Source organism: Podarcis raffonei, chromosome 11, assembly GCF_027172205.1.
Source record: "Podarcis raffonei isolate rPodRaf1 chromosome 11, rPodRaf1.pri, whole genome shotgun sequence".
In the NCBI taxonomy this organism is placed as follows: Eukaryota; Metazoa; Chordata; class Lepidosauria; order Squamata; family Lacertidae; genus Podarcis; species Podarcis raffonei.
The window spans coordinates 10064075-10087562 of record NC_070612.1 but is presented as its reverse complement, the minus strand read 5'-3'; the positions used below and the strand labels follow the sequence as shown (position 1 = coordinate 10087562).

At 47.8% G+C, this 23488-nt stretch overlaps 1 protein-coding gene and 1 non-coding gene across 2 annotated transcripts in view; one reads left to right on the top strand and one right to left on the bottom strand.

Annotated features, from left to right (window-relative positions):
* The first annotated feature begins 316 nt into the window (after window positions 1-316).
* ZBTB7C (zinc finger and BTB domain containing 7C) overlaps window positions 317-23488 on the top strand; it is a 250481-nt gene continuing 227309 nt past the window's right edge. Inside the window, exon 1 of the mRNA XM_053409046.1 lies at window positions 317-735. The gene's annotated coding sequence lies outside the window, so the exon portion shown is untranslated. The remainder of the gene's footprint in view (window positions 736-23488) is intronic.
* Window positions 5120-5192, bottom strand: TRNAK-CUU (transfer RNA lysine (anticodon CUU)). Its single transcript has one exon. It is a non-coding gene; the product is annotated as a tRNA-Lys (tRNA).

Here is a 23488-nt window from a genome sequence, read left to right as displayed (position 1 = left end):
AATATTCTGACAATTATACCCGCCTTGCCTTTGCTCCTAGCGACCTGTGCCAGGCTTTTCCCAATCTTCGCACGCTGGAAACCGGTGCCAGGGGAGTCTGAGCAAAAAGGACAATGGTTTGCAAAGAGGCGCTTTGGAAAGGAGCGGGGAGCGCTTCAATCTTTGTGTGTGTGTGCTTATTTCTTTTTAATTAAAAAAAAGGAAAGCTTCCTTCCCGTAGGAAAGGACAGAGACGACTAAAGCTCCTCCTTCTCCTCCTTCGCCTCCAGCAACAGTTTGGCTCCCCAAGGAGCGCGCGCTGGAGATTCCCCGCCACGCCAAGTGGCTGCGCGTAAAGGGGGCGGCGGAGGAAGGAGGGAGCAGGCTGGAGACACCAGACATCCGGGCCCTTTGCACATTCCTGATCTCTCCCACCACCCCTCCTTTCCTAGCCCCTTTGCTGCAGCCGCCACCTCCACAGCCTGGAGAGAGAGAAAGAGAGAGGGAAGGTGGAGGACGCCAGCCAGCCAGCCAGCCAGCCAGTCCTTCGAGGCTGCCCAAGTTCGGCGGCAGGTGCTGCCGCGTCCGCCTGCGCCAAGGCGCGCCGAGCCGCCCTGGGTGCCCAGCAGTCGCTGTCACAGCCCGGGGAAGCGGACAGCGGCCGCGGCGACGAGGAGAAGGCGCGCCTCCGCCGCGGCTGCCCAGGAGGAGCCGGGCCGAGAGGATTCTCCCACCTGCAGGCAGCCTCGCTGCCAGGTTGGTGCCGCTGCTTCCTTCTTTTCCATCCATCCATCGAGTCTCCTCTCTCTCTCCGCCCTCCTTTGGTCGGCGGTGGTAGCAACTGCCGCCGGTTTCCCCCGCTGGCGAGGGAGGGTTTCGTCGCAGGTCCGGGAGGGAGGGAGGCAAGGCGAGCCGGGCGCCGGGCGGGCGGACAGCGGCCACTGGCTCTGTGCCAGCCGGATCAGGGTTTGCGCACGGAGCTGGTGCGCGCAACGGTGGCGTGAGCGCACAGGTGGTTGGTGGGTTTTTCCTCTCCTATTCTCTTTTTCTTTCATTCTTAAGAAGGAAGTTTTTGGGCGCAGTAGTTTTTCGGAGAGAATCCGAGTGGATTTGAAATGCGCCCGCGTGGAGCGTTTTCCCACAAACCTTCATTCTCCGTTTTTGTTTGAATTTGCAAGGAAGCTGTCTCGTGGTGTGGGGAGCTGGCAAATGGGAAAGCCGTTCCGTTTGCAGCGCTTTTCGATGTGCGGCGCTTCTCGTTTCCATCAGACTTTTCCAGCTTACCCTTTAAAAAAACACCCCCCACCAAATTGACATTTCCCAAATCAAATAAAACCCAGGGTCAGTACTTAAAACATACTGCACAGTAATGAGAGGTCGGTAGACGTATCGCCATATGCAGCAGGCAAAAGCAAGGAAATTTATGGCCTTTCAGGAAAAACGACCCTCCAAAATGAGTAAGGGGAGGCAGGTGGCTGATTGTTCTCGGTACCCGCAGTAGCAAAAGCCGGTACCGGATATTGAAAAAACGAATTGGCTTTCCGACTAGATTTTTTCCTCCCTTTATTTGGAGAGCGATGGCTGACCAGGAGGGATTTTTCTGACATCGGTGCCTGTTTCCTTGAAAGGGACGACAGCCCTGTAAGGTAGGCTGGCTGGAACAAGAGAGAGAGGTTGTGTCATGTCTTCGAGGGCTGAGCAGGGTTTTGAACGTGGGACTTCTGTGGTCATAACATCACTTCAGGGATTCAGTTCCGTGCACACTTACTTAGGAGTAAGTGCTACTGAACCCAATGGGACTTTATTTCTGGTAAGCTGCTACAGGATATCACTGTAAAGGTGGGAGTTCTGTGCACACTTTGGAGTAAGCCTTATGAGCTGCAGGAGGGCTTACTTCCGTGTAAACATGGGGTGCATCAGGTTGCAATCATACTGGGACCCTCTTATTTTCCGTTCTTGAACGTTGTAAATTGTCAGATTGCCAGAATAACAGGATTATTATTATTTTTAGCTGCAAGCAAGCTTTTTGTTTGTTGTTTAATAGATGGCAACTTTATGGCCAAGGCTGCAATCCCACACATTCTTCCTTGAGACAAAAGTCCCATTTATCTCCAATGGGCCTACTTCTGAGTAAACATGGTGTAGGACTGCACTGAAGTCTTAGTGGATTTTGCCTATGAAACAGGTTGTCTAGGAAGTCCTGTGACCTTGTTATCCTGAGGCTTTATATTAATGCCCCTTAGGGATATTTTATGGAATCTAATTGTAGTGTAGGGAGAACCGGATAACAGGTAATTCTGGAAGTCTCTCATTACTCCTAACAATGCCATCCTGTGCATGTCTATTCAGAAGTAAGCCTCACTGAGTTCAGGTCTGTGAGCAAAGGATTGCAGCCTCAGCGTGTATTCTCTTAATTTCACCCCCAGAGGAATGAAGAGAAACAATTGGAACAATTGCTTATTTTCAATCAGTCTCATCTTTGAAAAAGTCCCTTTGCAAATAAGGTCAAATGTTATTACAAATGAATTATTACTGAGAACATTGGATTTTTTTTGGGGGGGTGCAGGGCGGCAATCTGAAAAGGACAATTGCTAGGAAGTAGGTTGGGCTGGAGGGACACGGGTGGCGCTGTGGGTTAAACCACAGAGCCTAGGACTTGCTGATCAGAAGGCCAGCGGTTCGAATCCCCGCAACAGGGTGAGCTCCCGTTGCTCGGTCCCTGCTCCTGCCAACTTAGCAGTTCAAAAGCACGTCAGAGTGCAAGTAGATAAATAGGTACCACTCCGGCGGGAAGGTAAAGGGCGTTTCTGTGCGCTGCTCTGGTTCGCCAGAAGTGGCTTAGTCATGCTGGCCACATGACCCGGAAGCTGTACGCCGGCTCCCTCGGCCAATAAAGCGAGATGAGCGCCGCAACCCCAGAGTCATCATGGTCATCATGGCTACACAGAATCCCCTTGCTCAAAGGCTGAAATCTAGTTTTTAGGGTGACACAGCTGGCTTCTTTGCATAACCTGTTTATTGAGCATCCATCTGGATTTGCTTGTGTGGAGATTATATATCTTCCAGTCCATGGATCATTTATCCCACACTCAATGTGCATTTTCTCACCACTTTCCTATCTGCAAAATACGGAGCGGGTTTTTGGGGTGTGTTTTTTTAAACCTTTGAATTTGTTTCACCTGAGTGCCAGAGCACTTTAATAGCACAAACCTACATTCCTGGCCTGCTTTTGAATTCCAACAAAATACTGATAGCCTAGGGGTGACTGGCATGAGATTATGATTGGCCGTTGAGGGAACAGGATGCTGGACCTGGGGGGCTTTTGGTCTGATCCATCAGGGCTACTCTTACGTCCTTAATCCCTTGCCTACCAAGAGCACGGTGTAGATTCTGGAACAGAAGCGGGTTCGAGTGTTGGCACCGGGAGGGGGGGCGGGTCCAAGTAAGTCCCAGCATTTCCTCAGCCCTTTGCTGCTTCCCCTTTAATGGCTGCTGGCCTCACAGCCCTCTTGACTCCTTTGGCCAAAGGGAATCGCTATAGCTCAGTGGCAGAGAAAGGTCCCTGGTACTAATGACCTGGAGAAGAAGAAGAAGAAGAAGAGTTTGGACTTGATATCCCGCCTTTCACTCCCCTTAAGGAGTCTCAAAGCGGCTAACAATCTCCTTTCCCTTCCTCCCCACAACAAACACTCTGTGAGGTGAGTGAGGCTGAGAGACTTCAGAGAAGTGTGACTGGCCCAAGGTCACCCAGCAGCTGCATGTGGAGGAGCGGGGAAGCGAACCCGGTTCACCAGATTACGAGTCCACCGCTCTTAACCACTACACCACACTGGCTAGAGCTACTGCCAGTTAGTTTAGACAGAACAGTGGTACCTCAGGTTACATACGCTTCAGATTACAGACTCCACTAACCCAGAAATAGTGCTTCAGGTTAAGAACTTTGCTTCAGGATGAGAATAGAAATCATGCTCTGGCGGCGCGGCAGCAGCAGGAGGCCCCATTAGCTAAAGTGGTGCTTCAGGTTAAGAACAGTTTCAGGTTAAGAACGGACCTTCAGTAACCCAAGGTACCACTGTACTGAGCTCTGACTTGCTATAAGGATCCTTAAGGGAAGGCTCATAAACAGCACCAACAAGAAATATAGTGGTTGAGGCTGGAAGGTAAAGTAAGTAAGCAGTACATGGGATGAATGAAAGCAGTGTGTGTGAATGGGAGTCGCCCCCAAATTTAATTGACTACCAAGATTGCCTATTCCAAGCTAAGATGATGTGCTGGTACTCCCTTGATCCTCTGCCACAGCCTTTGCCAGCCATATTTTTTTCTATCACTGTGCCATTGAGAGCGTGCTCACTTATGGCTTATGTGTGTGGTACGGAAGCTGTACTACCCAGGACAGGATGGGGTTGTGCAGAGTTGTCAAGGCAGCAGAGAGCATTGTTGGCTGCCCACTCTCCACCTTAGACCAGATTTATGCCACAAGGTGCCATAGGAAGGCACTGGACATAGTAAAAGATCCATCGCATCCTGGTCACTGTCTCTTCGAGTTCCTACCGTCGGGACGGAGATACAGGACGATGAAGACAAGAACGAGCTGTCTTAAGAACAGCTTCTTCTCCAGAGCGATCTCGGCCCTGAATGGGAAGCCTGGACTTTGAAAGTCATCTAATCTTCCTTGCTGTACTATACTGTATTGTTTTAATTAGTGTTTTTATGGAGCAGTCAAGTAATTTTGTTGTCCCTGAGAGGGGGCAATGACAATAAAGATATTATTATTATTATTATATTTCTTTTAACTTGGTAGCATATTGCGGGAGATGCCCTTGCAAGACCTCAGGGGCTTAACATAAACTCGTCTCAACCTGGACTGCCTTGTTGTCCAGCCCCAAAGCCTAGCCTTACAAAGCATCCTTTGCCATTGGGATTGAGCTGAATGCATCTTAACACCCCCCCATTTTAAGGGGTTGCACTCAGGGTGGGGTGGGGGCTCCCTATCGCTCAGCTCGTTCCTCAGGGGTGGCATTGGCAGGGATGGATAGCTGAGGAGGTGGAGGCAGTGGCCTCCTCCATCAGATCCTAGGATCGTAGTATGGTAGAGTTCGAAGGGTCATCTTCTCCGACCCCGTGCAATGCGGGAATCTTTTGCCCAACGTGGGATTTGAACCCATGACCTTGAGATTAAGAGTCTCATGCTCTACCGATTGAGCTACCAAGATGTTGCTGCTGCTGCTGCTGCTGCTGCTACAGTAAGGAATGTTGCAGCAGCAGTATTGCACCTGGCAGGGATGCTGAAGGCCCTGCCTCCTTCTGCTTAGAGACATACTGATGACTCCCTGCCTCTTGAACTTTCCAGTCTACAGATGCCCCCTAGAGGACAGCAGAAGCCTAGCACGACTTCAGGTTGCAAACCTGTCATTGGAGTTTATTTACAGTACTTCTTAACTTGCTCTCCATTGCAAAAATAAAAAATATCTCTAGCTTAGTTGTGGGCCAAATAGCCAGGGCAGGCCATTCAGACTTCATGTTCAGTCTTGGGTTTGGAAAAGTTGCTGTTTCTTTCTTTTTCTTTTCTTTTCGAAACGAGCAATAAGCCATGATGCTGTTCCGTAGCAATATCCTTCCCTCGGGGTTCCTTATCACATTTACAGCCTCTCTCTCTCTCCCCTTCCTTCCTGTGCGCTGCAGGTCCCTAAATTATAGAAAATAAAGACGGGAACAGCCCTATTAGGTCAGCCAGCCTGTCTTCCCTCCTAGCCAGAGAGGAGATTCTCCCCTGCGGTGCTCTTGAGTGCTTTCTCCTGCCAGTCAAAGACTTCAGATCTTTTTTCCTGGAGGGTTTTGGCCAGTTTGCTCTCTTATTCTCCTGGAAGATAGCAACACCATCTCTGCTTAATAGCTTTTGCACAGGGCGAGAAACAATAGTTGAATGAGAACTCCTTTCTCAGTTAAGATAGCCTCCTAGGGTGCATTGTGGAAATTGCAACGTAATTTTTTTAAAGCAACAACCCCGTTTGCTCAACCTTGTGCATTAAGAACAGGTGTTGCTTTCCAGAGAACTGCTGTTAGGACTGATCACTTCTCTTCCCCTCGCTCCTCCGTGCTAAATTTCACAGTGTCTTTCTTTAAGACGCAGGACTGCTTGAAATTGATTGCAAAGCTTCCATAGACGTTAATAGGAGGAAAGGTTCAGGGCACTGCTGTGTGAACGAGAGGCAGACTTTTTTAGCTTATTACGGACATAATTGCAACACCTCTGTAGACCAATTCCTCTGAGCCATGTTAGGCTTGGAGCTGTGGCTGGAACTGTGGAAAAGTTAGAGGAAGGGGGGGAGAGAGGGGAGAGTTTGGCACGATCCATTTCCTAAGCTGAAGAGTTTTCTTGCAAATTTCCCAATTAGCAATGATTACGACCCATCAAGAACAGGAGGGGGAGCTCTCATCGCATTTGCCAATGCGGCGATTGGAATGAGGAGGAGGAAAAGAGATTGGATCAATTCGTTGTGGTTAGGTCTATCAAGGGGTAGTCATCATAATAGGTAAAAATGGAACTTCCATATACGGTGGCAGTCTATCTCTCAATAGCAGATAGGTAAAGGTAAAGGGACCCCTGTAGGTCCAGTCGCGGACGACACTCTGGGGTTGCGGCGCTCATCTCGCTTTACTGGCGTACAGCTTCCGGGTCATGTGGCCAGCATGACTAAGCTGCTTCTAGCGAACCAGTGTAGCACATGGAAACGCTGTTTACCTTCCCACTGGAGCGGTACCTATTTATCTACTTGCACTTTGACGTGCTTTCGAACTGCTAGGTTGGCAGGAGCAGGGACCGAGCAACGAGAGCTCACCCCATCTCTGGGATTTGAACCGCCGACCTTCTGATCGGCAAGTCCTAGGCTCTTTGGTTTAACCCACAGCACCATCACGTCCTTATGGATAGTAATACCTGATGAAATCTTAGTGGGGAAACACAGGAGCACCCAGAAACACAACCTGCCCCCTTCTTTACGTGACCCCCTTCTGTTAGGATGTGTGTATGAGGGTGGGAATGATGTAACTTTAAATCTCTATCCCTTATGGGCTACAAAAGAGATGCCGGGCAGACAGGAAATATTGAGAAAGAAAAGGAAACACTTCAGCTGTAACAAATGGCGCTTGGCAAGCTGAGAGAAGGAGGATGCGGAAAGCAGGGGAGGGGGAAAGGGAAGGGGAGTCAGGTGTTCCCAGGGAGCAGGGTGTGTCCCATTTTGTATTTTAAACTCAGCACTTGTGAGTGCTGCTAATTTTACAGCCCACTGGTGCAAAAAGGGATGCGATACTCCCTCTTTGAGTAATGTGATGTTAAGAAAGCAGCTACCTGGTCTGCACTTAAAAAAAATCACAACAACTGGCGAAGGGATCCGTGATTCAAAAAAAGTTTCAAAAATCTGCTGCTGGTTTTTTTTGTTTTTTGGGGGCTTTTGTCGTTTCCTTGCAAGGCACCGAAAGTTTTGTTCGACACCGCAGTGCGTCGTATTGCATCTCGCATTTCTTGTTTTGTAAACGGCTCAAAGACCCATCCAGATGGGCGGGGTAATAATCATAAAATTATTATTATTAGAATAGAGACTGTTTTAGTATATAAATATATGAAATGAATAATAAGAGCTGAACCAGATTGCCTGTGAAGAGGGGCTTAAGCTGTGCAAACAAACCAGTTTTTCAGGAGTTTGGAGGTGACATATCTGGGACATAATTATCCAGGGTACCCAGTAGTCCCGGACTCAGTGTGGCCAAAGTTGAGCACCTTTGGGTTCCTTTGCTTTCCCCAAATTATGCTGTAATCGATGTGCATCATGCAAGACAGACTGACCAAAACAACGAGGTTATCCGTCTCGCCCTGCCAAGTGGTAAGGAGAATTTAAAACATACACCAGCTGCCAATGTTTGGTGGAAGAGAAATCAGTCCTGCTTTCAGGGACGGAGCTATTTCAAATATTTCAAATATTATTTTTATTGCACTGAAATATATACAGCCCTGATGTTGTACCGCAGATGCACCTGGATTCTCTAACTGGTCTTAATCCATAAAGACAGGGTCAGGTGATCCTTAGGATAGGGTTACCAGACGTCCCCGGTTCTTGGGGACAGTCCCTGGATTTGCAAATCTGTGCCCGGGAAACGTGGCAGCGGCAGCCTCAGCAGCCCAGAGCCAACCTGGTAGCGCAGTTGGCTCTGGCTGGCTTCAGGAGCTGCTCACTGCTGCTGCTGCTGCTGAAGGAGAACCGGGGATGTCTGGCAGTACAGATCTCCTGCCCGCTTCCCCCTTTGTTTTGACAGATTGAGGGAGGCTCGGGAGTCATGGGTGGGCGGCTGTTGCCTAGGAGGGGCGCAAGGTGCATGGTTTCTCTGCCAGGCAAAGTGCAAAGCCCTTCTTCTGCACCCTATGAAACATAAATGTAAAATATAAAAATGGGGAATTCGTGGAAGGGAATTGGGGTCGACCTTAGAAAAAGATTTTTAAGAATAAGTACTGATGTATAAAGACTGAGGTTTATAAGTTAAAATTGGTTAACTAAAATGAATTAAAGAAAATAAGGTAAAGTTTGGGGATAAGAACTTGCTGAGCTAAAAATTGGAACTGGAATACAAGAAGGGGAGGTGTGGGGAAGTCAAGGAAATTGGTTATTGATAGTAAGGAATGTAAATTTTATGTGTTTTTAATTGTTTTTTCTTTTTTCTTTATTTTTTGAAAATTTCAATAAATATTTATTAAAAAAACACATAAATGTGCAGAGTTTTTTTAAAAACTGGGCAACAGCCGGCCACCTGTGGCTCCCAAGCCTCCCCCAATCAGTCAAAACAAAGGAGGAAGGGCAGGATATTGGGGGAGGCTTGGGAGTCACGGGCGCAAGGCACGCCATTGCCCAGTTTTTTAAAAAACTGCGCATTTATGTTTCACAGGGTGCGAAAGAAGGGCTTTGCACCTTTATACAATATGCATGTGTGCTTGAGCCCAGGGTCTTTTGCCTCACCATCCCCCCTACTGACTCCCTGTTGCTACTCAGCTTCAAAATAAAATAAATAAATAAAAGAAAAAGTGTCCCCGGATTCATTGAATAAAATGTGGTAACCATACCTTAGGATGGCTTAACACTTTCTAAAGGGGGAAAGCCCATCTCCGAAGGACTTCCCCTGCTCATCTTTGTGTACAAGACACGGTGGAGGTTTTGCTTTGCTTTGCTTCCCGAAGCAATCTCGGAGAGCCAGGACTGTGGCCTCACCAGCCAGGGAGCTAGCACACATGATATCCTTAAGGTAATTGAACAGGTGCCAGCCTTTGGGGAGGGGGTATGCAGAGGTGATGACACCTGCATAGACAGTGAAGCCCTCCACCTGAATATGAACTGGGGAAGAAGCATGGGCAGGTCTCAATTTATCCCACCTGGGAATGGACCAAATAGATGCCTGTTGGGCTGTTGGGGCTGCCCCCTGGTGAACTCCTGCACCTAAGACTGCCCAAGATTGGTCAATCCATAGGCAGGCTGCAATCCTGCCCAGTCTGTGCCAGGCTGCAATGTGCTCATGCCAGGCTGCAATGCTGCCTGACCATTAAAGGTAAGCAAATGAGTCAGAAGAGTGCTGGAAAAGGAATATTTGGTGTTACGTTGGAGGGGATGCCTGGAAACTGGGAATTATGTTCACATGTGGCGGGGTTTTCTAAAGAGATGACAGAAATCACTGGGTTAAAGCTGATGCACAGTCCAGAGGTAGCATTGTTATCAATTGATGATGGGGTGGAAGGTTTGCAGGCTAGAAAGGACTTGCTCACAAATTTGTTGACAGCTGCATGAGTTATTATAGCTAGGAAGTGGATGGGGCAAGGTGAATATAAAATGGAAGAATGGTATAAAGAGGTGTGGGATAGAGCTATTAATGACGAATTAATATGTGCCATTAAGGTAAGACGGGGGAAATGTAGGAGAAATGATTCTGAGGAGTTATGGAGGGTGTTTGTAGAATTTGTACTGTTAAAATGGAAAGGGTCAAACCATTGCAAGAGGTCTTGAAATTTTGGGAGGTTGGATAGTTACAATGGAATGGTCTGGTGGTAGGGTGCACATTTTTATTCCTATTTATGTATGATTATTACGTTGTCAAAATAAAATAACAAAAATAAATAAATAAATAAATAAATAAATAAATGTAATAATAAAAGGGGACGCGGGTGGTGCTGTGGGTTAAACCACAGAGCCTAGGGCTTGCCGATCAGAAGGTTGGCGGTTCGAATCCCCGTGACGGGGTGAGCTCCCGTTGCTCGGGTCCCTGCTCCTGCCAACCTAGCAGTTCGAAAGCACACCAGTGCAAGTAGATAAATAGGTACTGCTCTGGCGGGAAGGTAAACGACCTAATGGTCAGGGGTCCCTTTACTTTTACCTAATAATAAAAGAGTGCTGGAGTTTTTTCATATATGAGGCTTAAAGAGAGGAGCAGGTCCCCAAAACTGTTCCACCACATACTGGCACTTGTAGGTCAGTTCTGCTACTTACCACTTGGCAGAATGACCACACTAAGGAAGTGTTGGTCATCTGTGTGGACACCAGTTTTTTTGCCTCAAGCCTTTTGCAAAAAGAGCATCCACGCTATTCTGAGCGCTTCCAGACTGCCTGTTTCTTGATTCCTGCTGGGAATTGCAAGGGAGATCTGGCGCTCATGCCCTGCTTGTGGGCTTTCCGCTTGGGGCTTCCAGTCAGCTACGGCGAGAACAGGATGCTGGACCAGAAGGGGCCTTTGGCCTGATCCAGCAGGGCTGCTCTTATATACTGACCAACTGGCGACCGCAGGGCTAGGAGGCAGGAAGAAGATGGCGAAGGGCTATCTGGGTTGCGCCTTGTTGAGAAGATAAAGGAAGACAACCTCTGCTGCCATCTCTTTGGTGGAATGGCGGAATTCAAGCACCATCCATGAATGGTGAGCTATTAAATCTCTCCCCCCCCCTTTTAAAGAAAAACGTCTTTTAAAAAGCTTGCCTAGGAAGCCTGTGCCTCAGAGGACACAGCGATGGCAGCTATTTCTTTTGCTAGCCAGTGGGCAGCTGCGCATTAGCATGCGTGGCAAAGAAAGGAAGCCACCAGGTGATCTCAGAATGGCGCTTGCCATATGGATCTCTCATGCAGGCAGAGCTTTGCTTTCCGGATCCGTTGCCCAGAGGCAGAAGGAATACAAGGCCCTACGTATGTCCGCAACACAGAGGAGAAGTGAGAGAAGGAGGTTGAGCTAAACTTCCATGTGTGAGCCTGTTTCCATTGCGCCTATAACTTCATCCTGCTGTTATTATGTTCTTTCCCCTGGCATAGGCACAAGGGGAAACCTGCTGTGAGTTTTTAATGCTAGCTGCCTTTTGCCTTACCCCCAGGGAACGAGATAAAAGGGGGCGTCAGGCAAGAATTGGGTGGAATGGGGGCATTTCTGAAAGCAAGTGTCTAGCAAACGGGAAAGCAGAAGTAATAGCTCTGTCCCTCCTTATTGGCAAGAGCTCTCCATGGTTTTTTGGCTCCTGGGCAGTGAGGATGATGCCTCTGGGCTTGTTAATCGCCAGTGGATGAGAGCCAGCCTTGTGTCGGTCCCCTAACAGTATTGCTGGCCCAGAACAATGGGAGGGGCCTTTTTCTTCACACAGTCTCAGCATCCACTGCAAGAAAGGGTGTTTAGTCTGGGATGCTGAAGACCAAGGGATGCTTTCTAAAAGGCTCTTTGCTGCAGAGAAGCAGAAGGTCTGGACCAGGGCAGATGCTAGCATCTAAAAACCAAACATGGAGCATAAACCCAAATAACAGAAGGGTAAAGGTAAAGGGACCCCTGACCATTAGGTCCAGTCGCAGACGACTCTGGGGTTGCGGCGCTCATTTCGCTTTATTGGCCAAGGGAGCCGGCGTACAGCTTCCGGGTCATGTGGCCAGCACGACTAAGCACTTCTGGCGAACCAGAGCAGCACACGGAAATGCCATTTACCTTCCCGCTGGAGTGGTACCTATTTATCTACTTGCACTTTGATCTGCTTTCGAACTGCTAGGTTGGCAGGAGCAGGGACCGAGCAACGGGAGCTCACCCCATCACGGGGATTCGAACTGCCGACCTTCTGATCGGCAAGCCCTAGGCTCCGTGGTACTGCCTCCCTAAGGGTTACCGCGCTTTTGTTTCTTGCGGAGCTGGAGTGGCTTGTGCTGCAGGGCAGGCAGATGTTCAACAGGCATGGTTCCCGCTTCGCTGCCAGGCAAATTTGCATGAAATTTTACATCGTGAAGCACCCTGTGTTCTTTGGATGAAGGGCGGCATACAGATTTAATAAATAAGTTGTAGGCTCCTTGGCGGCGAGGCCCCTGGGCCTCGGGTGGCAGTTTTGGGCCTTGTTAGGTATCCTTTAGTCTGTCTTTGAGTGAAAGGGGGTGGCATCTCATGTACCCCCGTGCGGCGGCCTTTTTGCAGGGCCCGTTAGAGGGTGTTTGTGGGAGTCCCTGGCCCTAGAGTGGCAACAAGTAGGTCAAACTCCCAATCCGGCGCTGTGCGTGGGCACGCTGTGTAGGTTCACGCTTTGCAGTCTCCTCACATGGCAGCTGTCTCCCTGCACATCCTCAACCCCCTGCGTGGTTGAGAAGGATACCTTCCAAGGCCAAGGCCAGGTTGCCTAAATCTGAAATCTGAATTCAATAAAGTTGTGGCCAATTCGAACCCATACCTTATTGTCTGGTCTCTGCCTTTGTGGGGGGGGGGAGGGACCCCAAGGACAGGGTTAGCATGTGGGCCCGCAAAGTGATTTTTGAGTGGGTGCAGCCATCTTTGGAGGCTTGGCGGAGAGTGACAAAACCTTTTCTCCCTGCCTCTTTATCCAATCAGCTATTCCTTATACTCTGGCTCTGAGCCCAAGCTCCCTAGCTTGGGAGCCTTCTGTAATCTTTGCGGATGGGGAGGGAAATGCTGCTCTCAGCTAGTTAAGGCTTTTCCCCCTGGCAGGTTGGACGCTGTTTGCCTGCATTTGTACCAAAGGTGTGAAGCAGACTAATGGGGGTTGGGGGCTCCTATTTTCCCCACTAGTCTGCTTCACATCTTTGCTACAGTTTGATTCCTCATCTTCCGAACAAGGCGTATAACTCCGAACGCCCTTTTTTATTATGCATGGTTTGTGACGTTTTGTGCTCATGATGGTATCAGGGCAGTCGTACACAATCCCACTTTCAATACCAATATAGTGGTACCTCGGGTTAAGAACTTAATTCGTTCCGGAGGTCCGTTCTTAACCTGAAATTGTTCTTAAGCTGAGGTTCCACTTCAGCTAATGGGGCCTCCCGCCGCCACCACGTGATTTCTGTTCTCATCCTGAAGCAAAGTTCTTAACCCGAGGTAATATTTCTGGGTTAGTGGAGTCTGTAACCTGAAGCGTCTGTAACCTGAGGTACCAGTGTAGTATGGAAATAGCTTCATTTCCAATAGTGCATTTCACATAACATCCTCACGAAATCCTGTACGTTTCTGTACCACGAAGGTTCTGGGCTGTGTATCTTGCTTTTGTTGCCGTACAGTGCAAGCGTGCCCTTCCAGACACCATTGGTGCATTGGGGAAGCATTGTAGAGAAACGCATAAAGCCCAATGGTGTGTGTGGATGGTTCGGCATGAATGCGCTATTAATCAGTCAACGACCTGTCGCAAAACAGCAACAACAACACACACCCTAAGTGTCTTTTCTTTGAAACCTCCAGGAGGAAATTCATTGCCCTGATCTAATTCCCAGTCTGTTTGGGTTCTGGCAGTACCAGCACATCATCTCTGAGCAGAGAGAATAGAGAGCATCTTGGACTGTTGCTTTTGCCTGCTTTGCTTTCTCCTTCTGTTTCCCTGTGCTTTAGGAGCACACGGGGTTAATTCTGTCCAGCAGCAGGAACCTCTTCTCACCCTTCTCCAGCTGTCACTGACACCTCTGTGACTTTGGCCCTCTTCCTTATTATCTCTCATCTCTGCCTCCTGGTTGCCTGGCAACACCCATCACTGTTGACAGGACTTCGTTCTTACACACTACTTTTATATCACACGCTCCCTCTCTTTTTATTGTTGTAAAAAAAAAAAGAAGGAGAAAAAGTTAAAAATGTGCTCATTAACAGAGAGGCTCGGGCTGCCCTTGGTGAGGTCAAAGGGCATTTGGTCCCTGGTTTTTTTGTTTTTTTTAAAGTTTTTGTCCAAATGAGGGGAAGAAACTGTTTCTGCACTAATGCTTTGCTACAGAAATAGATATTTGGGGTTTTTTGATTTCTCTGTCCCTGGAGCTCTGGCAGGTCACATTTAAAAATAAAGACGCAACACTGTTTGTCTTTAGATTATTAGATAACGTGACACGTCATCCATCGGTCGATTCAGACGTATCATTTTGCACAGACTTTCCTTGACCTGTAAAATTAGATCCTGTTATTACTGAATTCCTGTTTCTTCCTATGTTTATGATACTGCCTTATTTTTTTTAATGTCTTATTGCTTTTATGCTGTATTTTTGCATGCCGCTTAGAGAATTGGAAATAGAAAGGGGTTTAGAAATGCTTTTGAATTGATAAATAGGTAATGCTGTCTTTCAGTTCCATAGTCACCTTAACCACTAGTCAAATGAACTATCCATGCCTTGTGTCCTTGAACAAGTCACTCCCAGTGACCGTATGTCCTTAATCCTTGAATCCTAAACCCTTGGATCCTAAACCCTAGGATCCAACTCCTAGGGGTTGAGGGACCTTTGGCCCACCCCATAAAATATTTGAGGGGCTGGGCCCCCACAAAGTTGATGGGCATTGCCATTTAAATGGTGTGTGCATGCTGTGTCTTGTGATCGATTATGTAGGGCAGGGCTTACCTGGCGCCCCCCCCCATATTTTATTCAAGTTGGCACCTCAACTGGCTGCAGGAATGTCTGCAAGTCTCTTTGCAACAGGGCACCCTGCTCACGTGGGTCTGAAGATCAAGACCCCCACCCCTACAAAGCTGCACAGGAACCTCAAAATTGTCATTGCAAAACCATATATATATATATATATATATATATATATATATATATATATATATGGAGGAGGTAGCAGGAGAATCAGGTATCAAGTCTGCATGTATGCGTTTATTTATCTTCATTGCTTTCTACAAATCATCTGAAAGCAACTTACAAAATACAGAACAAATGTATTTGAAACCCCACAAATAAACGCCAAACCAAGGACAGTTGTACCTCAGAAGTTGAACGGAATCTGTTCTGGAAGTCCGTTCGACTTCCAAGATGTTCAGAAACCAAAGCGCGGCTTCTGATTGGCTGCAGGAAGCTCCTATAGCCAATCGGAAACTGCACCGGACGTTTGGCTCCCGAAAATCATTTGAAAACCGGAACACTCACTTCCAGGTTTTGATTGTTCGGACGCCGATTTGTTCGGGAACCATAGAATCATAGAGTTGGAAGAGACCACAAGGGCCATCGAGTCCAACCCCCTGCCAAGCAGGAAACACCATCAGAGCACTCCTGACATATGGTTGGCAAGCCTCTGCTTAAAGACCTCCAAAGAAGGAGACTCCACCACACTCCTTGGCAGCAAATTCCACTGTCGAACAGCTCTTACTGTCAAGAAGTTCTTCCTAATGTTTAGGTGGAATCTTCTTTCTTGTAGTTTGGATCCATTGCTCCGTGTTCGCTTCTCTGGAGCAGCAGAAAACAACCTTTCTCCCTCCTCTATGTGACATCCTTTTATATATTTGAACATGGCTATCATATCACCCCTTAACCTCCTCTTCTCCAGGCTAAACATGCCCAGCTCCCTTAGCTGTTCCTCATAAGGCATCGTTTCCAGGCCTTTGACCATTTTGGTTGCCCTCCTCTGGACACGTTCCAGTTTGTCAGTGTCCTTCTTGAACTGTGGTGCCCAGAACTGGACACAGTACTCCAGGTGAGGTCTGACCAGAGCAGAATACAGTGGCACTATTACTTCCCTTGATCTAGATGCTATACTCCTATTGATGCAGCCCAGAATTGCACTGGCTTTTTTAGCTGCCGCGTCACACTGTTGGCTCATGTCAAGTTTGTGGTCCACCAAGACTCCTAGATCCTTTTCACATGTACTGCTCTCAAGCCAGGTGTCACCCATCTTGTATTTGCGCCTCTCATTTTTTTTGCCCAAGTGCAATACTTTACATTTCTCCCTGTTAAAATTCATCTTGTTTGTTTTGGCCCAGTTATCTAATCTGTCAAGGTCGTTTTGAAGTGTGATCCTGTCCTCTGGGGTGTTAGCCACCCCTCCCAGTTTGGTGTCATCTGCAAATTTGATCAGGATGCCCTTGAGTCCATCATCCAAGTCGTTGATAAAGATGTTGAATAAGACCGGGCCCAAGACAGAACCCTGTGGCACCCCACTAGTCACTCTTCTCCAGGATGAAGAGGAACCATTGATGAGCACCCTTTGGGTTCGGTCAGTCAGCCAGTTACAAATCCACTGAGTGGTAGCATAGTCAAGACCGCATTTTACCAGCTTCTTTACAAGAATATCATGGGGCACCTTGTCAAATGCCTTGCTGAAATCAAGGTAGGCTACATCCACTGTGTTCCCTTCATCTACCAGGCTTGTAATTCTGTCAAAAAATGAGATCAGGTTAGTCTGACATGACTTATTTTTCAGAAATCCATGCTGACTATTGGTGATCACAGCATTCCTTTCTAGGTGCTCACAGACTGTTTGCTTAATGATCTGCTCCAGAATCTTCCCTGGTATTGATGTCAGACTGACTGGGCGGTAATTATTTGGGTCCTCTCTTTTCCCCTTTTTGAAAATAGGGACAACATTTGCCCTCCTCCAGTCTGCCGGGACTTCGCCTGTTCTCCAGGAATTCTCAAAGATGACTGCCAGTGGTTCTGAAATCACATCTGCCAGTTCTTTTAATACTCTTGGATGCAGTTCATCTGGCCCTGGAGACTTGAATACATCTAGACTAGCCAAGTATTCTTGTACTATCTCCTTAGTTATTCTGGGCTGTGTTTCCTCTGCTGAATCATTTGCTCCAAATTCTTCAGGTCGGGCATTGTTTTCTTTATCGGAGAAGACTGAGGCAAAGAAGGCATTGAGGAGTTCAGCCCTTTCTGTGTCCCCTGTTTGCATTTCACCATCTTCTCCTCTGAGTGACCCCACTGTTTCTTTGTTCTTCCTTTTGCTACGAACATACCCATAAAAGCCTTTTTTGTTGCTTTTAACCTCTCTAGCAAGCCTGAGTTCATTCTGTGCTTTAGCTTTTCTGACTTTGTGTCTACACGTGCTGGCTATTTGTTTGAATTCCTCTTTGGTGGTTTCCCCCCTTTTCCATTTTTTGTACACATCCTTTTTTAATCTTAACTCAGTTAAAAGTTCTTTAGATAGCCACCCTGGCTTCTTTAGGCACCTTCCATGTTTCCGTCTCATTGGTATTGCCTGAAGTTGTGCTTTTACTATCTCCCTCTTAACAAACTCCCAGCCATCATGAACTCCCTTTCCTTTTAGTATTACTGTCCATGGGATCTCACCCAGCACTTCCCTAAGTTTTATGAAGTCGGCTTTCTTAAAGTCAAGAAATTGAGTCCTAGTATGCTTGGCTGCTCCTTTCCGCTGTATAGTAAACTTCAGAAGAGCATGATCACTCGCGCCTAATGATCCTTCCACTTCTACCCCACTAACCAGGTCATCAACATTGGTTAGGACCAGATCTAAAATGGCTGTTCCTCTTGTTGCTTCTCCCACTTTCTGGACAATGAAGTTGTCTGCAAGGCCAGTGAGGAATCTGTTTGACCTTATGCTCTTGGCTGAGTTTGATATCCAACAAATATCCGGGTAATTGAAGTCCCCCATTACTACTATCGCCCTTCCTTTTGCATGCTTGGCCATCTGTTCCAGGAAGGCATCATCTATGTCCTCCGTTTGGCTTGGGGATCTGTAGTAAACTCCCACAATGAGGTCACTGTTCTTCTTCTCTCCCTTAATTTTGACCCAAATGCTCTCACTTTGGCTTTGAGGTTCTAAATCTTGGATCTCTTCACAGGTATACACATCCCTGACATATAACGCCACTCCTCCTCCTTTCTTGTCTGGTCTGTTTCTCTGAAATAGATTGTATCCCTCCATTATTACATTCCAATCGTGGGACTTATCCCACCAGGTTTCAGTGATTCCTATTATGTCATATTTAGTTTGCTGTACCAAGAGCTCAAGCTCATCTTGTTTATTTCCCATGCTTTGCGCATTAGTGTACAGACATTGAAGTCCATTAATCATTCCCCCGTGTCTATTATTTAAGGATTTTTTCCTCCCACCACTAGGTCTGCGTGCTGTTTGCTCCATTCGGTCTATGACATTTGGATGATCATCTTCATCAATTGATAGACTCCTACCTTCAGGAGCACTGTCTCCCTCCCCCACATTAGTCAGTTTAAAGCCCTCCTGATGAGGTTTCTGAGATTTTTGGCAAAAGCATTCCTCCCAACCGTTGTGAGGTGCAGCCCATCGCTTCCCAGAAGTCCACCTTCAGGAAACTGCAGTCCGTGATCTAAGAATCCAAACCGTCCCTGTTTACACCATTTGCGAAGCCAGTTGTTCACTTCCACTATTTTTCCCTCTCTCCCTGGGCCACGTCGTTCAACTGGGAGGACAGATGAGATGACAATTTGTGCATTTAATTGCTTCAATTTCCTGCCCAGAGCCTCGTAATCTCTTTTGATCTTCTGGAGGCTATTGCTTGCAGTGTCATTGGTTCCCACATGAACCAAGAGGAAGGGGTATTTGTCAGTGGGTTTTATGATTCCTTGCAGTCGTTCAGTTACATCTTGGATCTTAGCCCCGGGGAGACAGCACACTTCCCGAGACATCTTGTCAGGCCCACAGATCACTGCTTCTGTTCCCCTCAGTAGGGAATCCCCTATCACCACTACACGCCTCCTCTTAGGTCTGGTCGGGGTTCTTCCGTGAGCTGTCCGTTCCAAGGTCACCTGCACATTCCCTGAGGACTGACTTTGCTGCTCGTCTTCATATACCTGATCGACTGTAATGAGGGAGAGATCCTCAAATGGAGTCTGCTCTTCGTCTTCCATGCTAGGGGAGAGGACCTCAAAGCGATTGTGTATTTCTAAACAATCAGAGCGAACCCTGGGCCTCCTACTTCTTTGAGTCACGTTTCTCCATATATCTGGCTCCTGTATTGGTGAACTAGCCTCCTTCTCAGGGGAGTCCCCTGTCTCCTCCTTGGTGGAGACGGTGTGCTCTGTTGCTTCCAAGAAGAGCTCCAGCTCTCTAATTCTTTGGAGCGTAGCTACACGTTCCTCCAGTTGCTGGACTTTGTCTTTTAAGAGGGCAATCAACATGCAATTGCTGCAGGTAAAGCTGCCTACAACCTTTGGCAAGATGGCAAACATTGCGCAGGAACCGCTGGCGACTGCAGCTGTTCCCTCACCCTCCATCTTGAGAACGTGTCGTTGGGGGTGACTACAGCGGTCCTCCATCATAAAAAGCGTGAAGACAGGACAAATAAATCCCCCACAAAAAACCTAGGTCTCCCCCAACAAATGTTTGAGACTAGCTCCCCTAAATCTAAAAGATGGATCAAACTGCGCGCGCCGCTGCCCTGCAAGCTCTGATAAGCTCCTCCCACAGCTAATCACCTGCCTCAACAGAAACCCTGCCCCCTCTGACCTTTGCACAGGGAGAGCAGCTAATCAGCCACAAGAAACACACACAAGAAAACCCTTTTTCTTCAGCTGCTGTCCTGCAAGCTCTGATCAAGTTCTGATCTGAACCAAGGCATTTGAGATCCAAGGTCCGGCTGTAAATGTTCACCCACAAACAAGCACAAAAAGAACCAATCCTACAGGCCACAATCTTAAGACCCCAAAGCCTGGGTGAACAGGAGTGTTTTTGCCTGGCTGGGAAAATGCTGACAAGGTTGGCACCTGGCTAATTTCCCTAGGGAGAGCATTCCATAACCAGGGAGCCACCACTAAAAAGGCCCACTCTCTTGTTCATACCTCTTGCACCTCCCTTGAAGGAGACACACAGCAAGGGGCCTCTGATGAGAAATGTAGAATGTGGGAAGGTTCGTATGGAAAGAGGTGGTTCTTGAGGTATTGGGGAGCCCCGAGCCACAATACAGGTCCAAACCATTCCTTCAAATTGAGCCCAGAAGCCAGTGGTAGCTAAGGCACTCAGGTCATGCTCAGACCACCTTGTCCCAGTCAACAATCTGGCTGCTTAATGCTGGAGTTTCTGAACCATCTTCAAAGGCAGCCCCACGTATAATGCATTGTGGTAATCTAACAGAGAAGTCACCAGGGTATATGCAACAGAAGCTAGGCTGTCCCCATCTAGATAGGGTTGCAACTATGTCACCGACCAAAGCTGATGGGAGGCACTTAGTTATAAAAAAGTGATTATATTCACAAACACAAATCCATGCTGCCTACTTTGTTGGTTTTTTAAAAATATATTTTTATTGAAGATTTCTTAATTTACAAAAAATACACATGCATTGTCTCTTTTTTGATGTTGTGTTTTTTACAGACCAGTTTCCTTTGTTGTGAGACATGAGTGTTGTATACAATGTTAGGTTAGGAAGAAAAGGTGGAAAGAGGGGTCTGAGTCTGGTGGCAACGCTTCTGTTCTACTTAGTGTATTTGTGGGGTTTTGTGTCATCGTCACTTGTGTATGTTCTCTTTACTATTTGCTTGTATTCCTTTGGTGGCGAGAGAGGTTGGGGCTGGCCTAGGGTGTGGTTGGTTGTCTTTAGCTGTAGTGAAATTTGTTTTTGTGTGTGAGTGGAGTGTGTGTTTGGATCAGGTTAACCAGATTGATTCGAATGCTGTTGGGTTTTGTTGTTGTTGTCTTGTTGGGCTGTGTATGTGATAAAGGGTAAGCATACCAGGGTGAATGCATCTTCTTCTGTTTGTCTCATGTCAGTTTCAGTTTGTTGGTTAGTTTTTCTAATAAGGTTGTTTCCCATACTATTTGATACCATTGGCCTATGCTTACTCCTGACAGGTCTCTCCAGTGTCTGGCTATGGGACCTCCTCTCCTGGTATGCCCCACGGAGGACCTTAAGGTCCATAAATAGCAACACCCTAGAGGTCCTGGGCCCTAAGGAAGTCAGATTAGCCTCAACCAGAGCCAGGGCCTTTTCAACACTGGCCCCGGCCTGGTGGAACGCTCTGTCTCACGAGACCAGGGCCCTGCAGGATCTAATTTCTTTCTGCAGGGCCTGTAAGACAGCGTTGTTCCGCCTGGCCTTTGGCTTGGAATCAACTTTATCCCCTCCCCCTCTTTCCCTTTCCCTTTCTCCTTCTGTGATGGAACTCCTATTTGGGGACTTACCTGGCTTTTTTCTGGCCCACGTAGGACCAGTCTGGATAGTTGGCCTTGATGAAGACTTGACGTTTTCATCCCCAAAAAGTTTTTGATTTGAGTTCCTACTGAAATGAGGCTGCATTTTAATGTTGTATTTTAATCTTGTTTTTAAGTTGTATTTTAATCAATTGTTTTTATATTGGGTGTTAGCCGCCCTGAGCCCGGTCTTGGCTGGGGAGGGCGGGATATAAATAAAATTTATTATTATCATTATTATGCTTCTGGTTTCTGAGAGTAGGTGGGTTATGAGCTCTTACACAAATCCATGCAGCCTACTCTGTAACCACAAAAAAGGAAAAGCAAACGGCTTCATTGTAACTCTTGAGCAACTAAACAATCACATTTGTGTGTCCTACAGCAATGTGTGTTTTTGACTAGCGTTGGTCTTTCTTAGTAGTCTAAGTAAAGTCACAGAGCTCAAATCAGCCAGCCCTGATCACTGGCTCCCCAGAATTGAACTCTCCTTCCTCCCTGATGCTGCTGGTTTTTCAAAAAAACCCTCTAGCAGGCCAGAACAACTCTCCACCCATCCCCAGTGCTGCCAGCTTAAACATCCTGGTCACCCAAGTCTCCTTCTCCAACGACTAAAAGTCATTGCCACCAATCCACACCCTTTCCTCTTGGCTGCAAACACAGGCAAATTGCAAGTTTCGCGCCCTGTCTTGTTCACTGCAGTTCATTGCTTTCCACTCTGTTATAATCTCCACTCCCCAATAGCTGCACTGCTCTCTTCAATGGTTGGCTAGCAGAAGTCTGTTCTGCTCGCTCATGGACACCGTTGGATACAAACTCCCCTCAGCGGCAGCCAGTGTGCCCAGTGATCAGAGATGATGGGACTGTAGACCAGCAACATCTGTAAGGAAGATGTCTGCCTTGGGAAGACAAAATGTATCTGCTCCTTCTCATCCTTGGAGATTGTGTAGCAGTTTCTGTGAAGGGTTAGGGTTGGTATCTCAGTGTTAGAGAATTTGCTTTGTGTTCCACCCCTGCTATATCCAGCTAGTGCTGGGAGACACGTCTGATCAAGCCCTGGAGACTCGCTGCCAATTGCTGTAGCTAGATGGGTGAGTGGTTTGTCTCAGTGCAAGTAACCCTTCCATGTTCAAGGGTTGCTGTGGGTCATGCCTGGGCCCTCGTTGAGCCCAGGTTCTGTGTTTGACAAGCTTCACCAATAAACCATGGCTAGCTCCTGTTTTGCTCATGGGATGCCAAGCAAAACTTGGAGGGAACAGACCTTTGGAAGAAATCATCCTGCAGTAGGTAGCAAACCTATGGAAAGGGCCTTCAGGACCAGGGAGAGCTCCCAGGGAAGGCTGATGTTGACCCAACAAGCTCCACAACTCCATCAAGCCTTCTGTCTCCAAGAAGGGCCTGATGACTGCATTTCCCAAGCAAGGCAGCTGATTCTTTGAATGCAGAGGTAGCAAAAGCGATACCTTCCAACTACCATCCTCCCTGACCATTGGCTTTGCTGTTTCTCTACAGCCGTAGGCTTTCCTTTCCTAACCAGATGCCCTACTGTGCTGGCCGAGGCTGTGGGAAGTTGTACTCCAAAACATGAGCTTGCAGAAGGCTGTCCAGATCTAAGAACTACGCTCTCAGGAAAGACAGAATTTTCTTTCTCTTTTACCAGAGAGCAGTGAACGATATACACCCTGGAAATGACGTTGTTGACTGTTGATGATGCCAAGCAAATGCCCCAAAAAGGTGGGGGGAACCTTTGGCCCTCCAGATGTTGTGGAACTCAGTGGCGGAGGAACCCTCTCCGGCACCCGGGGTGGTGCAGCCCGTACGGACTGCGCATGTACGGCATCGTGTGCACTCCGTACGGAATGCTGCACATGTGCACTCCGTATGGGCTGCTGCTCGCGTGCAGCTGTATGGGCTGCCTCTTGCACGGCGACCGTACAGGCTGCTGTGCGAGCGCTATCCTGTACGGACGGCATGCGAGCGGCACCTATATGGACTGCACACGCCCTCGGCCGCTCTACAGCTGGGGGGAGGCGGGGGCCTTCATGTCACCCCTCCCAGAGTGGCACCTGGAGTGGCCCGCCCCCTCCTTCCCCCCTTCCTACACCTCTGGCGGAACGACAACTTCCACAACCCCTGGCCATTGGCTTTG